This window comes from Carcharodon carcharias, chromosome 20 (genome assembly GCF_017639515.1).
Source record: "Carcharodon carcharias isolate sCarCar2 chromosome 20, sCarCar2.pri, whole genome shotgun sequence".
NCBI lineage: Eukaryota > Metazoa > Chordata > Chondrichthyes > Lamniformes > Lamnidae > Carcharodon > Carcharodon carcharias.
In genome coordinates, this window is record NC_054486.1 from 5417743 (window position 1) to 5431140 (window position 13398).

Below are 13398 nucleotides of genomic sequence, written 5' to 3' on the forward strand. Positions count from 1 at the left end.
CATTATAATCCCTGCTCACTGGAATCATCTCCCCAAGCTCGATCATCCAGGCACATCAACCTGTTTCACAACTGTGCATAAACAACATGCACCTGGCAACCTGCATTACGCTCGGGACTTTGAGGTTTGTTTGTCTCCCTTGCTTCAGACAGCATTCACAGTCACCAGCGCCAGGCTTCACAGGCAGAACCACATCACTTTTAGGAGGGGTCACGGGCAGGTCTCTACCTACCAGATCAGCCATAAGGCAGGGGTGAGTTTTCAATGGCTGCAGGGCTAGAGTTTGGGGAAGGGAAGAAGTGGCCTCAGGCAAGGGATCTGTGCAAGTGGGCTCATGATGGTGAGGGCTGAGGAGGCAGTCTCCAGAGGAGATGAGGCCAGATGGAGATGTGAGGGTGTGTGTGAGAGAGTGAGTGGTGATGTCCCTTGAGCTGGTAGTGAGTGAGATGCCAGTGAATGTGTGATGGGCTTATGAGTGTGTGAGTTTAGAGTGAAGAGATGGTTGTCTTACCCTGGCAGCACAGATGAGGTAATTCATCATCTTTCTGTGCCACCTCTTCTGTGCAGCATTGGCACTGACCACCACTGCCACCTCCTCCCAAGCTGGGTTGGTGAGATTGCTGAATATCCTGCGGCCAGAGCAGGTGCGGAGGACATCACAGTGAGCCTCCAATAGACATTCCAGGGATGGGACACTGAACTCTTCCTGGTTTTCAGGGCCATGGTCCTGACTGGAGCAGTCCTGGGCTGTCAGCATTGAAAACTGTGTGTGTGGCTGCAGTTTAGACAAGGCATCCACAGTGAGGTAACAGTGAGGTAACGATTCAGAGGCTGCCCTCCCATGAGGTGTTTCCTGTTGCTGCATAATTAATGAGGTGGGAAGTGGATGACACGGTGTGAAAAGCTGCCATTGTGGCCGGTGGGTAAAATGTCCTTTTTCCAGCCCACTACCACACTGAGTGCAAATCTGGAATGATTCCGTTCATTGTCTCTCTTTGTTCTTCCTCCCAAATTAAATCATATCTGCATTAAATTCTATCTGCCTCTTATCCATCCATTCCACCAGCCTGTCTGTGCCCTTTTGAATTTTATCAATGTCCTCACAGAAAACGATATTTTCACACTTCATTATCTGCAAATTTGAAATTGTGCCCTGTACACCCAAGTCTAGATCATTAATATTCTGTTCAATCTTCTGACCTGCCACTCACTTGGAATTTTTATTTCTTGTTAGAATGTATCTATTCTGAAATGTCCCCTTAAATGTCAGCCACTGCATCTCTATTGACCTATCCCTTAACCTCATTTGCCAGTTCACTTTGGCTAACTCTGCTTTCATACCCACATAATTACCCTTATTTAAATTTAAAATACTGGTCTTGAACCCACTCTTCTCACCCCCAAATTGAATGTTAGGTTCAATCATATTGTGATTGATTCTCCCTAGGGGTGCTTTCACTATGGGGTCATTAATTAATCCAATCTCATTGCATAATAGCAGGTCTAGTATAGTCTGCTCTCTGGTTGGCTCCAAAACATATTTTTCTAAGAAACTATCCCAAAAACACTCATCTAGGCTACCTTTGCCCATCTGATTTTTCCAATATATGTGTAGATTAAAATCCTCCATGATTATCACCAGGCATTTCTCGAAAGCTGCCATTATTTCTTCCTTTATACTCCATCTACCGCGTGGGTACTGTTTGGGTGTACACTTGCCTTTATCATTTCTCTTTTCTCAAACCGCTTCTATATCCTGGTTTCCTGAACTTAGGTCATCCTTCTCTATCGTGCTCCTACCATCATTATTTGAGTGTATACATCTGCTTTTTCTTTTATTTTGATGTGCAGTAATTTGAATTTATCTGTTTACATTTCTTCCAGTAACCTCTCCTATTTCTATATCATCTTCAAGGAATCCCTGAGTCCAGATCATTCTAAATGGGAGACAGCAATTCCTGGGCATGAAGCTTCTGTAACAAATTGTCTAATAAATAGTGCTCATTTTCTACTCTCCAATTAATATCTTCTTCGTTCCTAAGATTTACCCTGTGTTCTTACAGTTTTGAGCTTGAAATGTAGCCTTTCATACAGAACTTTGTAGAATGCTTACAAAAAAAAACTAACAGTTACATGGAATCTTCCATTTTGCAGATTATTAGGTTATTAATGTACAATATGCTTCCAATAATCCATTTCATTAATTTACGGAAATAAATCTAATAGGTCTTTTTGGTTTGGGAGCCCACCCCCACCCCCACCCCCACCTCCACCTTCACCTCCACACCCACCACCACCTCCACCTCCACCCCCACCCCCACCCCCACATCCACTTCCACCTCCACCTCCACCACCCAACCTTTAATCCTTTCTTAACCCTTCCTTTTTAAAATGTATTTCTGCTTGGTGCTGCCCTTTATGTTATCCCCTCAATAATGCTCACCTTTTTATTCCTTCCACCTACCTTTCTGCTCCTATTTCACACAACTCAGGTGTCAGGGAATGGGGGTCACCCAACATAAGGTGCTGCACCATATTTTTTTGTAACTGTGTAGCTTGAAGTTTCTGGATTGGCAAAGAACATCACAAGTCACCCACTGTGCTCAAGAATCAGATTACTATGCAATTCCCTGGTTACACTCCTGCTTTTTTTTTGTATAGATATGCATCTTTTTTGAATTTATTCATTCATGGGATGTAGGCATCACTGGATTGGCCAGCATTTATCACCCATCCCTAATTGCCCTTGTTCAGAGTCAACCACATTGCTGTGGGTCTGGAGTCTCATGTAGACCAGACCAGAAGGGCATTGGTGAACCAGATGGGTTTTTACGACAATCAGCAATGGTTTCATGGTCATCAGGCTTATAATTCCAAATTTTTATTGGATTCAAATTCCACCCACCATCTGTTGTGCTGGGATTCAAACCCAGGTCCTCAGAGCATTACCCTGAGTCTCTGGAATATTAGTCCACAGACAATACCACTATGCCACCACCTCCCCATCTATGAACTCACTTTCATAGATGTTAAAGCTGTGGTATGGTGGCACCTTTGAAGCTTTGTTAGTTAGGAATGTCTTTCTAGTGACAATGGTTTCTTTTTATTGTTTTCTCTTCACTAACATTGATACTTCATGAGTTTAAGAACAACAATGTACATCAGCACTCCATAAACCAGAGTCAGAATACATGATTTTGTTCTGAGAGATCTTTTGGGCAACTCATGATTAACTGACTGTGCAAAGTTCTTGTAGTCAGAGATTTCCCCAGCTTTAATCAATCATGAGTTGAGTTTCACTCTGAAACTAAACAGTTCTTCCCAAACAATCATAGTACAGAACTATAAGTCAAGCATTCATAATGAAACCATCTGGAGAAATGAAGATCTGGCCATCTATTTCTGTGACTACAGTTCCAGCAGTGTGAAGTGAGGTAAAGCACCTGTTATTGACACTATAATGGGTCTGTCTGATTGATACTTTAAAGGGTTGTAAGAGCAACGATCTTTTTCAAAGTGGATTTCTGATTGATGTGTTTTCTTCATCAGCTTTTCAAGGCTTTTCATTGTTAGTTGATTATTCATTGGTTCTATACAAAGTGCATACTGGTGAGTGGGTATGGAGTAGGCATTTACAAACATACATAATAGGAGCAGAAGTAAGACATTCGAGCCTGAGTAAGATCATGGCTGGTCTGTTAGTGTTTCAAATTCCACATTCCCATCTGCCTCTGAAAACCTTAGATTCTTATTAGACACAGGAATCAATCTACCTCAGCCTTAAAAATATTTAGTGACCCCCCCACCTCCACCGCATTCTAAGGCAGAGAGTTCCAAAGTCACACAACCCTCTGAGAGAAAAAAAATTCTCCTCATGTCTGTCCTATAAGGGTGACCCCTAATTTTAAAACAGCTCCCCCTAGTTCTGGACTCACCCACAAGAGGAAACAACTTGACTGTTCAGGATCTTATTATATACTTTAATCAAATCACCCCTCACTCTTCTAAGGTCCAGTGGAAACAAGCTCAGTCTGTGCAACCTTTCCTCATAGACAACCCACTCATTTAAGGTATTAATCTAGTAAACCTCCTGTGAACCGCCTCCAATGCATTTACATCTGTCCTTAGGTAAGGTGACTAAAACTGCACACAGTATTCAAGGTGTGGTCTCACCAATACCCTGCATAACGGAAGCATAACATCTTTACTTTTATGAAAGCAAAATACTGTGGATGCTGGAAATCTGAAATAAAAACAGAAAATGCTGGAAAAACTCAGCAGGTCTGGCAGCATCTGTGGAGAGAGAAACAGAATTGCGCGCTTCTAAGAAGAAGAGTCATACGGGCATGAAACATTAACTCTGTTTCTCTCTCCACAGATGCTCCCAGACCTGCTGAGTTTTCCCAGCATTTTCTATTTTTATCCTTACTTTTATGTTCAATTCCTCTCATAGTAAAGGACAGCATTCCAGTAGCCTTCTTAATTACTTGCTGTACCTGCATACTAACTTTTTGTGACTCATGCACGAGAACAGCTAAATCCCTCTGCACCTCAGAATTATGCAGTCATTCTCCATTTAAGTAATACCCTGCTTTTTTGTTCTTCCTGCCAAAAGTGAGCAACTTCACTTTTTCTGACATTATACTCCATCTGCCAGATCACTGCCCACTCGCCCAGCCTATGCATGGCCATCTGCAACCTCCTTATGTCCTTCCCATAACATACCTTCCTATCTATTTTTATGTCATCTGCAAATTTAGCTCCCATGCCTTCATTGTCCTCATCTAAGTCATTGCATAAATTGTAAAAAGTTGAGGCCCCAGCACAGACCCCTGCAGGACTCCACTTGTCACATCCTGCTAATCAGAAAAAGACTCATTTATGCATTCTCTGTTTTCTGCCAGCCAGCCAATCCTCTATCCACATTAATATCTTACCCCTACATCATGAGCTTATATTATCCTCAATAACCTTTGATGTGGCACCTTATCAAATGCCTTCTGGAAATTCAAGTAAAGTATGTCTACAGGCTTCCCTTGATCCACAACGCATGTTACTTCTTCAAAGAACTCTAATAAATTAGATAAACATGATTTCCCTTTCACAAAACCATGTCGACTCTTCCCAATTACTTTAATATTTTCCAAGTGCCCAGCTATAACCTGTTTAACAACCAACTTTAACAACTTGGTTTTCCAGGAAGCTGTTTCAGAGTCACCTCACCCAGATAGCAGGATTGAAGCATCGAAACAAAATCTACAACAACAAAATTGGATTTGGTTTGTTATCAGCTTTTGGATTGCTGAATGATTTCCTCTGTTGGTAGAAATATCTATGCACAATTCTATTATAACATCCACCTGGGTGGAAATTAGATGAGGAACAATGATCTGTGTTAGGTTTTACTAGGAGGCACAGGTTAGATAAAAATTCATTTTTGCCAGTGAGGTAAATCCACATGCATATGTTCATTTGGACACATAGGGTCAGACTTTTACAGACTCTGATCGACACTGGAGGCCTTTAAAAATGGTGGGCAGGACATGATTCAGGCATCAAGCTAACTGTCCTATAGTATCCTCTTTTCTGCCTCCTTCCCTTCTTGAATAGAGGGGTTATATTTGCTATTTTCCAGTCTGATGGAAAATTAACACCAACGCATCAACTACCTCATTAGCCACCTCTTTTAAGACACTAGGTTGAAGTCTATCAGTACACAGTACAGAGCACTCCAGATGTAGCCTCCCTTTCAGAAGATTCCCGACTCCATGAAAATATGTTTGGGAGGAGGCAGGGGTAAGGAAGGTGGGGGGGGGTTGCTGGAAGGGGGGTATGAGATTGTTACACTGTGATCAAACTGGCTGGTTATTCTCACCCTTATCCTACCTAGGTATGAATTCCCAGCTCTGGGAGTGGGGCCAGAATCCCAGAATCTTGTCCTGCCCACCATTTTTAAAGGCCTCCAGTGTCGATCAGAGTCTGTAAAAGTCTGATCCTATGTGTACAAATGAACATATGCATGTGGATTTACCTCACTGAATGGCTCCTTTTCCTGCTGCATTCTCTGTATGCTTTTACTTTAACTGTCCAGACAGAAAGGGATGAAGTGGACATAACTATTGTGGCAAAAATGAATTTTTATCTAACCTGTGCCTCCTAGTAAAACCTAACACGGATCATTATTCCTCATCTAATTTCCACCCAGGTGGATGTTATAATAGAATTGCGCATAGATATTTCTACCAACAGAGGAAATCATTCAGCAATCCAAAAGCTGATAACAAACCAAATCCAATTTTGTTGTTGTAGATTTTGTTTCAATGCTTCAATCCTGCTATCTGGGTGAGGTGACTCTGAAACAGCTTCCTGGAAAACCAATGCACAATGGAGGAGGTGGGATTCAATTCTGATGCTTCACTTTGCTGAGATCCCAATTTTAGTTGTGCTGTGGAAGGGAGGTTGTTGAGTACGAGCAAAACACTTTCCTGAAGGTCTGGGAGTACAGCAAAGGGCATGGAGTCTCCAACGGAATACTCTCACTTTAATACCCATCTACAGACTCGTGCTGAAAATGTCACTGTAATGCCTGGTCTCACAAGGCAGCCTGAAAGAAAAATTGATTAGCTTTACACCTTGAGGAAATGGAACAACTAGTAGAGAATTTCTCTTCAATGCTACTAGAAGCATTAATAAGCCATACCAGTTTTTTTTTTTGTTTTGCAGTTTTCATGTTTTTGCCTTTCAGCTGTGAAGGAACCTTTGTGAATAATGATAACAACACTTTTTTATTCCACTTTCAGTAACAAGTTATTTTCCTGATTGTTAATATATTACAAAATTCTCATTAGCCTCAAAATCACAAGGAAACTATGGCCTAAAATTAGTCAGGCTAATCTGCAATTATTGCTTGCAAACAGAGTTTCTATTGGCCAGATAATAATTCCTGTAGATGCTACCCTTTAACTGTATGTATGTGGATCTAGAATACAACACAAGAATACCAACACATAAATGCAACCAATTCTTGTATAAATCATGTGTCAGCCATATCAAGGCACTTAAACCTGCATAAAACTGCACCCTAATGTATTTGTTATATTTATTCGTTCATTCATTTATGGCATCAATCACCAACACAACCAGCATTTATTGCCCATCCTTAATTTTCCTGGAGAATGTGATGGTAAGCTTCCTTTTTATCCATTGCCGCTCATGTAGTGAAGGTATTCTTGCAAAGCTAATTAGAAAGGAGTTCCAAGGTATTGACCCAGTGACAGTGAAGGAATGGTGATATATTTCGAAGTCAGGATGGAATACAAGATTATGAGGGGCATGGACAGGGTGAATAGGGAGAAGCTGTTCCCCTTAGTTGAAGGGTCAGTCATGAGGGGCATAAGATCAAGTTGAGGGGCAGGAGGTTTAGGGGGGATGTGAGGAAAAACATTTTTACCCAGAGGGTGATGACGGTCTGGAATGCGCTGCCTGGGGGGGGTGGTGGAGGCGGGTTGCCTCACATCCTTTAAAAAGTACCTGGATGAGCACTTAGCACATCATAACATTCAAGGCTATGGGCCAAGTGCTGGTCAATGGGATTAGGTAGGTAGGTCAGGTGTTTCTCAGGTGTCGGTGCAGACTCGATGGGCCGAAGGGCCTCTTCTGCACTCTGTGATTCTGCGATTCTGTGTGTGACTTGGAGGGGAACTTGCAGGCGGTGGTGTTCCCATCTATCTGCTGCCCTTGTCCTTCTAAGTGGTAGAGGTCACATGTTTGGGAAGTGCTATTAAAGAAGCTTTGGTGTGCTGCTGTGGTGCATCTTGTAGACAGTGCACAATGCAGCCTGGCATAAGCTTCTTTTTATCAAATTATATCCCTTTACTTTTTGAAACAGCTTTTATTCAAAATGCAAACATATTAAATCTTTATTACATAAGTCCCTATTTATGGAATTCTTATTGAAAATGCTTAGCTTTAATAAGTCTTTAATGATCAAACAGTGACTGACATTATAAAAAGGACATGAGATTTTTAGATGTTCTCTATTTTTGGGTACAAATTTGTTATATTTAATTAGTCCAGAGTACAGTAAAGCCAGGATAAAAATGAAAAGGGAAAACACAGAGTGTGGTCATTGGAAAATACTGGTACATTTTATAATAAATTTGAAGGGTATAGACATAGTTTATGTACAAGTTTATGGCAGATTCTTTATATAACTGTGTTAATATTATTGTTGTATGTAACATTAGATTAATTGTCGACAAGTTTGCATTTGATTGGCATCCTTGGTTATGTAGTTAGCTTACAATGAAGCCTAGGCTTGGCCTAAATAGCCAAGTGGTTATGGTACTGGATTTGTAACCCCAAGATCAAGAGTTCAAATCTCACAATGGCAAACTATGAAACAACATAACTTCATCTGAATAGGAACAGATGGAAACGTGTTTGTACTCGAAAGAGTTACAATGAAGCCTAGTAGTTGATGAAGGCCTAAGAGAGCAATCAAGTACCCAGGAAGGGCACTGTTGGAAGGGTCAGTATCATTAGGACAGAATGGGGTTCAGAGGGGGAGAAAAGCTGATGCTGATCAGGACAACAGAATGAAACCAGTGCTTATGGCATTACTAACAGTCAGCATTGTTATGAAATCTGTTGTATTCAGGTTTACGAGGAATAAGCCCAAACTCTGGGGCTTCAGCAGAAAGTGTCTCCTTGTGTTTTCGCTTATTGACCCTGGAGATGCTCATTTTCACTTCCAATTGATTGGAAGTGTCTGCAGCATTTCTGTTAATTATAATCAACACTGCAGAATCAGTTGGCTGCCATTTGCTTTAGGACAGGACATGTTTAGGCTTCACACGCACACACCTAGGAGTTAAAAGGCTTTAATTTAATTGTATGGGTTATGATTAGCAAAACGTCTACGAGATAGTGATGAGAATCAGACCCAAGGCTGATTATAGCCATTTACCCCTCCCAAGTGTTTGCTATTTTATATAACATATACCATAGAGAAGTTTTGTGTTTAAGATTGAAGTTCACTACTTGACCTGTTAGACCTGGAGCTGTACAATATTTCACACATTCTCCTTATTCTTTTAGAAGTTTGGATACACCATGTGTAATGGTTCACTGCCAATGCTTCTCTTCTCACCCGCTACGAAAAGAATGGATTGAAATTGCTTAGATCTCTTGTAATTAACTTTAAAAAAAAATCTTATGGGAAGTGGGGCTCAAGAAAGCTGCAGTATAAATGAACTCAGAGATAAGGGGGATGAAGCACTGGTGTGATTGTGTTCTAGTGATTGAACACTTCATAAAAGGGTGCTGAAAATCACAGAAAAAGAAAAAACGTATGAAGTCATGGTTGGATAGTGGGAGGAATATTAAAAGTTCTAATTTACATCAGAAAAAGATTAGATATTACAGCCTTTAATACGTTCATCATCAGTGATCACTGCATTCCTTTGGTTTCTTCGATCTCTAAATACTTCGATGAGAGAACTGCTTATAAGGTTTAATAAAAATGGGAGAGAGCCTGTTTTCCTCCACAATAAACAGTCGGCAAATAAAGCTGTATTTTACATTTCCAGAAATCATCAACCCAATTCTAACTCTGTGCACTCGACGAAATGGAACAGTTCAGTTAATGATGGAACTCTTATTGCTGTATTCCCAATGCTCTCCCAACTGGTAACTGTGCAGATTTGAATCAGCTGACACATCCAACAGAAGTGGTGGGGCTTCATAGCTGCATGTAAATTAGGATCCTATGAAGTAATTAGAACCCTCAACATCATTTTTACGAGAAACTGTGAAAGCTGCAACCAGTGCCTAACATCAGCCCCCTTCCCCAAAGTATTGTTCTCTCGGAACCACCAGAGCACTTGAAGGGGTGTTCCCCTGCAGGTTATTGGATCACACCCTCTGTACCCATCCACTCCTCTTGAAGGGGAGTCACGGAATTCAGTCATGCATGTGGTCCCTGTGGTTCTGCTGGAATGTGGGATCTGTAAGGATTCTAATGTTGGTTTGCCAATTGCTGGAATATGCTAATGTTGATGCATTGAGTGTGGCACATCTCTTACACTTAACTAGATCCCTCCTTTGTGCACCTCATGTTTTTTTCACTTTCCCACAGCATGCAAGGCTCTCACACAGAAACTTAATTATAGACATTTAATGGATCCAAATAAGGTCATGAAGGTCATTAGATATGATAGGTTTTAGTGGAGGATTCACTGACCATCAATGTCCACCATTTAAAATGAGCATTAAAGGAAGTCTGAATTATTGCATGTGGGGATAAAAAAGCTCATTAAGAGTTCAGAAGCATTTTTATTCAAAGCAGTTTTTAATAATGAAGGGATAAAAAACAAAACACTAGAAAAATTCAGCAGGTCTGGCAACATCTGTGGAAAGAGAAATAGAGTTAATGTCTCGAGTCTGTTCTGAAGAAGTCATATTTGACTTGAAACATTAACTCGGTTTCTCTCTCCACAGATTCCGCCAGGTCTGCTGAGCTTTTCCAGCATTTTCTGTTTTTATTTCCGATTTCTAACATCTAGAGTATTTTGCCTTAATTTTAATGAGGATGGAGTTTGATTTTAGTACAACAACAACAGTGTTAACACCTGAAATGATCAAAGGTGAAAGCTAACATGCCAGGGAGATTGCTGGATGGTCCACACCCTCCATTATACAATAAACCACAGCTGCAGACCTCCAGACACCTACCTGACAATTACAGAATGAAGCTCTAGTTCAGCATTGGAAATGATGTGTTGAACATTCATCACAAGGACAGCGCTGCCCATGGCAACTGGGGTCACCTCCCTTTACCTGTTTCTGGTTTAGAAAAGTGATCTGCAATATCAGTCACTGATGTATCCATTGGCAGTACAACCAGATGGCAGAAGCATCATTTAACAGAAATATCACTTACAACTTTGACCCACTAAATATCAACAGGTACAAACTTCCTGCCGCCAATAAGGGGAGGTGGGGGAGGGGGCAGTGGACAAATAAAGTTACAACAGGCACAAAGTCTCATGAAAACCTAATTGTTGAAAAGAATAAAATAAACCAAATTATAAAAAAGGACTTTTTTTTAAAAGTCCTGAAACGCGTTAAAATCAGCAGTTTGAGGCCCTCTTCCCATGAGGTTTTCATGGGCATTCTGGGCGACTTGGTGACTAGCACCAAGCTAATGGAATCATGTCTTTTTCCTCCTGAGATCGAATAGATAAATAAACCTGCATCTGTGTCAGACACGATTTCCACCTGCTTGACCACGTCTTCACTATGCCACCCGCCGCAGCTGCATCTGTCCATGACTGTATTGGTGGGAGTGACCACCACAAAGTCCCTGTGGAGATGAAGTCCTGCCCTCATATTGAGGATACCCTCCATCATGTAGTGTGGCACTGCCACCATGCTAAAATGGAATAGATTTCAAACAGATCTAGCAGCTCAAGACTGGGCCTCCAGGAGGCGCTGTGGGCCATCAACAGCAGCAGAATTGTACTCAGCCACCATCTGTAACCTCATGGCCCAGCATATCCCCCACTCTACCATTACCATCAAGCCAGGGGATCAACCCTGGTTCAGTGAAGAGTGCAGGAGGGCATGCACATGGTGCAAAAGGAGACGCTCAAGTATTTGCAACCATTTTCACCCAGAAGTGCCGAGTGGATGACCCATCTCGGTCTTGTACTGGGGTTCCAAGAGCACAGATGCCAGTCTTCAGCCAATTTGATTCACTCCACGTGACATCAAGAAACAGCTGAAGACACTGGGCACTACAAAGGCTATGGGCTCTGACAATATTCCGGCCATAGCACTGACGACTTGTGCTCCAGAACTTGCCACGCCCCTAGCCAAGCTGTTCCACTACAGCTACAACACTGGCATCTACCCAGTTATGTGGAAAATTGCCCAGGTATGTCCTGTCCACAAAAATCAGGACAAATCCAACCTGACCAATTGCTGTTCAATCAGTTGATTCTCAATCATCGGTAAAGTGATGGAAGGGGTCATCAACATTCCAACAAGCAGCACTTGCTTAGCAATAACCTGCTCACTAATGCAGAGTTTGGGTTCCATCAGGGTCACTCAGCTCCAGACCACATTGCAGCCTTGGTTCAAACATGGACAAAAGAGCTGAACTACAGAGGTGAGGTGAGAGTGACTGCCATTGACATCAAAGCAGCATTTGACCGAATGTCACATCAGGGAGCCCTGGCAAAACTGGAGTCAATGGGAATCAGGGGGAAAATTCTCTGCTGGCTGGAGTCATGCCTCGCATAAAGGAAGATGGTTCTGGTTGTTGGAGGTGAGTCATCTCAGCTCTAGGACATCACTGCAGGAGTTCCTCAGGGTAGTGTCCTCGGCCCAACCATTTTCAGCTGCTTCACCAATAACCTTCCTTCCATCATAAGGTCAGAAGTGAGGATGTTCCCTGATGATTGCATAATATTCAGCACCATTCTCAACTCCTCAGATAGAGAACAACCTTGTCCATATACAGCAAGACATGGACAATATCCAGGTTTGGGCTGATGTGTGGCATGAAGGTTAAGTTCAAGGCAATGACCATCTCCAACAAGAGAGAATTTAACCATCGCCCTTTGACATACAACAGCATTATCATCACTGAATCCCTCACTATCAACATCCTGAGGGTTACCATTGAGCATATACTGAACTGGACTAGCCATATAAATACTGTAGCTACAAGAGCAGGTCAGAGGCTGGGAACTTTGCAGTGAGTAACTCACCTCCTGACTACCCAAAGCCTGTCCACCATCTATAAAGCACAAGTCAGGAGTGTGATGGAATGCTATCCACTTGCCTGGATGAGTGCAGCTCCAACAATATTCAAGAAGCTTGACACCATCCAGGACAAAGCAGCCCACTTGATTGGTACCTCATCCACCACCTTCAACATCCATTCCCTCCACCATTGCCACACAGTGGCAGTGGTGTATATCATCTACAAGGTGCACTGCAGGAATTCACCAAGGTGCCTTAGACAGCACCCTCCAAATCTGTGGCATCTACCACTTGGAAGGACAAGGGAAGCAGACACATGGGAACACCACCACCTGCAAGTTCCCTTCCAAGTCATGCACCTTCCTGATTTGGAAATATATCATTGTTTCTTCACTTTCGCTGGGTCAAAATCCTGGAACTCCCTTCCTAACAGCACTGTGGGTGTACCTACACCACATGGATTGCAGCGGTTCAAGAAGGCAGCTTACCGCCACCTTCTCAAGGGCAATTAGGGATGGGCAACAAATGCTGGGCCCAGCCCGAAGTGCCCACAGCCTGAAAACAAGTAAATAGTGAAAAAAGATGGTTAACGAGTCCTATCTTAGCCTTACAGTGAGGACATGAGTT